Source organism: Alligator sinensis, unplaced genomic scaffold (genome assembly GCF_000455745.1).
Source record: "Alligator sinensis unplaced genomic scaffold, ASM45574v1 scaffold387_1, whole genome shotgun sequence".
Taxonomy (NCBI): domain Eukaryota; kingdom Metazoa; phylum Chordata; order Crocodylia; family Alligatoridae; genus Alligator; species Alligator sinensis.
The window spans coordinates 982,766-987,566 of NW_005842196.1; the positions used below are offsets into that span (position 1 = coordinate 982,766).

Below are 4,801 nucleotides of genomic sequence, written 5' to 3' on the forward strand. Positions count from 1 at the left end.
GGGGCGTGCAAAGGGGGGGGGGGGGGGAGAACATTGCCCTCCCCAGGCAAATCCCAGGTCTGGGGTCAGGGAGTGCTGTACTCATAGTGTTAAAACACCCCTTCCCCAGTTAACACTTGCAGCCAGCAGTGACTGTGGACTACAAGTCCCAGAGGGATCTGAAAGCAGGAAGAGGAAGTGATGAGCAATCCTGCAAAGTCCTTCTGCTTTAATTCTGGTCCCAAAGACCTTGGGAGCAACAGGAAGAGGAAGTGAACATGCAGGCTGAGAGCCAGGCTCTAGTGCCCCCCAACTTCTGGCCTGAGCCACTGCACACGTGGTTGCATTTCCTGAATCAAAGATAAATGTCTGTTCACTTCTGTTTCAGTTTAATTTGTGCAGTTTAGACTAACTTGCAAAGACAATCAATTCAGCCTTCAGCTTTCTGACTGTCTATACAGTCTCCACGATACCATATACGTGCAGTAAGTACCCCAAACCTAGTCCATACTAGGGACTTCTAAATACCAAGGGGTTCCAACTGTTTTAGAAAGTTACTGTAGAGGATACAAAATTCTACTTCTTTGCCGACACAGTGTTCACTAATCAACCTCTTAACAGGTTATTAGGTTCCAATGCATTAGAAGCAATTGATGCGCATCACTACAGAGAAGGCTGTCCCTAAAGACTTTGTGGAGACTTTTGCTAGAATATGCTCCTCATCTGCACTTGGGCTTTTCATCTCCACAATTCTCACATAATCCGAGACACCAGAGCTCAGAAACATATACAGGGGCACACACCCTCAATCTAGCTGATACAGATAAGGGTACAGGCCCTCCACCCAGAGGTCCCCAGTCCCTTAAGGACTGGTTATTTCATCACTAGGGTATGGTGTTGGCAATGTGGATGGGAGGGAGGAGATTTCTGTTAGGGCATTTCTCCAGCTGCTTTGTATTTAGCCCCTAGCACACCTACAGGATCACTGATACTGTAGCAGAAAGCCCCTTTTCCTCTTGCCTGCAGTTACTCTCCCCTCCTTGGATATGTTTTTCCTCTTCTACCTTTTCTTCCTTCCTCTTTCTTTCACTTTAAGATAAGGAATTGTGTTTTGAAATTTGTGTGTGCACATTTTGTATCTCCCCTTGTATTTTGGTATTTTTATCTATTTGTGCACCATGGCATTACTTTTGTAGCTTATATTTTATACTCCTCACCTTTCAACTAAATGTGTTTAGTTTCATAAGTAAGTTATACATTGTAACAATGTTAACAAGGGCAGGAATCAAACTGCCCTTCCCTGTATCAGGCTGCCCCTGAAAGAGGGAGTGAATCAGTGATTGAATGTGTAACACGGTAGCAGGCAGCTATTAACACCTAAGGAAACTGCAGATCAGCAAATGGAAGAACTCAATAGAAGACAATGTAGCAACCAGGACATCTCTAAATGTCACTGATCAAGGGCTAGAAGCCCTGGCCTGAGTTCATCAATGCCAGGGACCAACTTTTGGGCTGAGTATCTCCAGATCAACTGCTCCCAGAGCCCTATTCAAAATTCATCAACGGACTCCCAAACCTGCACGTACATGCAGATGACCCCTGGGGCTGACAGATGCCATCCAGTAGCCACCGAGGGGGGAAAATCCCACGAGGGTCAACAACCCCTGGATTGGGCAACCCTGAAAACTGGGGAGTCACCGAAGTCTGCCAAGGACAGATAAAAAGCAGTGAAAAGTGACCCTCAGTGGCACCCTCTTGATCTCCAACTTGACCAGCACCTGACCTGTCCAGCCAGAAGGACCAGCCGGCGACCCCCTTCTGGAAGATAACACCATGCTGAAAGAAGCCTCAACGACAGACTCCAGCACCTGTGGGATAGGTGTGTGCATGCGCGTGGGGAAGGACCAGCCCCATGGTTTATGATTTCACTCATTACAGGGTTTCAATCCGCCTAATAAACCAGAATTTTAAGGATCCCGAGTTGGACATTTGTAGCCAACAATACTATATATCAGGTACAGAATCATTGCACTGGGGCTCCCTAGCTTTCGCAAACCCCCCAGCAGTGAAATAAAAGGCTTCAGGGAACACCATGAGTGTAGGATCAGGTCCTCTCTCCCACCCCACTTGATTTCTCTTCTTGTGACTTATTTATGGAGCAGCTTCATTTCATTCAGACAATACATATTTAAATTTTTACACTGTGATTTTAGGGCTTTGATCCCTTCAATTTGTTTGTTCTTTCCTTTGTGGGCTTAGATAAACTACATGATAATTCATAGCCAGCTAATCCAATTTGCCCATGTCTAGATATTCCAGCTTAATTTCAAGTGTCATAGAAATATAATGTTCAAAAAGAATAAGAGCGAGATCTGTCTCTTTGAACCAGCTCTGACCCTTGCCTAGGTAAAGAACTGGCTGCATTTTTGCTAAATTTATTCCTTCTCTATTCTGAGTTAATTTAGTGCTGAGGTCAGCCCAGGAAACAGAGTTAGAAGAAATCATCCCAGCATAGGGATGAAGCAATAGCAGCTTTTCCCCCTCCCCTGTGCTGGAGCTGACAAAGGCCATGTCAGTCCCTGAAGCAGATGAGAAGAGTCCAAGAGTTGTCCTGCCTTGTACCCCTTCCTGCCTTCTTCCAAGACCCTATAGGTGTGACAAAAGCAGGAGGACACCTGGCCATTCTTCCTGGCCCATTTTCACCATGGATCATCTTCAAAAACAGGAATTTCAGTGTGGGACCTGCCAAGCTAGCATTGTTCCAACTAAAGGGACCTGCTGCATCAGGATTTCCTTTGGCAGGTATGCCACTATGCTCCTGGGTATCTACATAAGTGATGCTAGACAACTGTGCCTTCAAGAGATCACCTAGTCCCTCTTCAGGACAGAAGGAAGGCCCATCTCCACAGTCCTTTAAATCCTGGCTCAGTTGTGATGGGATCAGCTGATGTTTGCAGCCACCTGCTGAGACTATCCACTGGATGGGGTCTCACAGGCCATTATGGACACTTTTACACATGGCCTGGGGTGGAAGAGGCACCACTTTAATTGAAGCAGATCTCGAAGTCACTCTAAAGCACTGCTGCATCTCCTCTATCAGCATCCCTGCACTTGAAAATGGCAGCGGATGTACCTAAACTAAAGCTTGGTCGAACAAGCTTTAGTTCAAGCACCCTCACTGCCATTTTTAAGTACAGTGACAGTGATACATAAGACTCAGGAGGCTGGTGAAGTGTGGCAATTGCCACGTCCCAGCAAACTTGATTAATAGAGTCTGCTCTAACACACTGGAATTTCAGCACATTGGAGCAGCCTCGGCACTTGTGTATAGGTGCCCTAAAAAGCCACCAGACAGTAGCAACTTCCTGCAGCCTGGACAGCCTCAAAGGTGACAGACTTCAACCCATTAGCAGTCCCTTTTGTATTTTTGCCAGTGATAAGACACTGCTTATAGTTTTGATATATTCCAGATTGCATTTGCAAGTTTGAAAGAAATATAAAGATCTCACAGTAAATATCAGATGTGTCCCTTTACCAGCCAGAAAGTCACAGCTGCATTCCATGCATGGGGCATAAATAATATTGCCATTAAAAACTGCAAGTTAAATACCTACCTGATGAGCAGCAGAACTGCATAGACTTCAGTGAAGCTGGGTTGGTTTATGGAGGCTGAGAATTGGGTCCCTCACACTATCTGTGGAAGGAAGGAGGCCTTGAAAGAAGTAAAATTTAGTGCATTAGTCTGGGCCAGCATCATTTCTGAACGGGCACTTTTGAAAAGCCACCCCTTTCTTATTCACTCATTGCTGTAAGTCATCCTCCTCACCTCATTAGCCTTTATCCATTTCTGGATCTGTTATTTATGCAAACTTTAACACAAACATTATTGTCCAGACCTGCAGGAACTGTAGGTGATGGGAGCAGTTTGAGGTGTTCTAGAAGGAACAGAAATTGTAGAAAGCTGGGTAGTAGTGCAAAGAGGGGGAGATATTAGAGAACTGGTGATTCAGACTGCTCTCACCTGGCTGCAATCAAAAGCCTTACAGCACATGGAATGACCCTATTAGGGTTAGGAGAGTTTTCTCCAATCAAAGCCTAAACCAATTCTCACAGGGGTCCATTCCAGCCCTTTCAGTGAGGCCAAAGGGAGATGGACTAAGACCATGCAGTAAAATTTATCCCTGCATACATGATGCAGCCTAAGGTCTATACCCCACTTAAACCCCAAGTCTAGAGAGGCATGGGCATTAGTCTAGGGCTCCACAGAGACTTGAATCACACCATTAAGGACAGATCTGCAATGCCTACTCTGGGGTTGCAAGGCATATTTTCCTAGAGCACTTCACACAGTTGAGTAGAGACCCCTACTTCTCATCAGTGCCACTGAAAAACTCCATGCATATTCTTTGGGCCCACTAATACCCTTTAGTCTGTTAATAGAAGGCATTTAAATAAAAACAAATAAGCTCTTCTCCCAAACTGGTCAGCCAGGGGTTTCTACAGAACCCTTCTTCAGTCAAAGTGGTAGACTCTGAGTTTTTCCCCCAGTGCCTCTGAACCAAACACCAGCAGTCAAACAGAACAAAGCAATCAGCATCTGCACACCCTATGCTTAAAGTCATAATCCCTCCTACATTCCCCTGAGCTCCCAGCTTTTGCCCAGAATGCCAGCTCCTCTAGATGTTCTATTCACTCCTCGCTTGGTTCAAAAAGATTAGCAGACAGCCCAATACTGCTCTCCTACCTTTGAGCTTTTTCCTTCTCTCTTCCCCAGCAGCTCTTCATATCCTGGTGAGGCTCCAACAACACACTCAGGCAAAAC

General features: G+C 45.6%; 1 long non-coding RNA gene across 1 annotated transcript in view; it reads right to left on the minus strand.

Annotated features, from left to right (window-relative positions):
- LOC102375793 overlaps nucleotides 1–4,801 on the minus strand; it is a 25,329-nt gene extending 20,528 nt beyond the window's left edge. The window contains exons 1-3 of the long non-coding RNA XR_001358234.1: nucleotides 4,724–4,801; nucleotides 3,806–3,914; nucleotides 3,594–3,691 (exon numbers count right to left, since the gene is read on the minus strand). This is a non-coding gene — a long non-coding RNA (uncharacterized LOC102375793). The remainder of the gene's footprint in view (nucleotides 1–3,593; nucleotides 3,692–3,805; nucleotides 3,915–4,723) is intronic.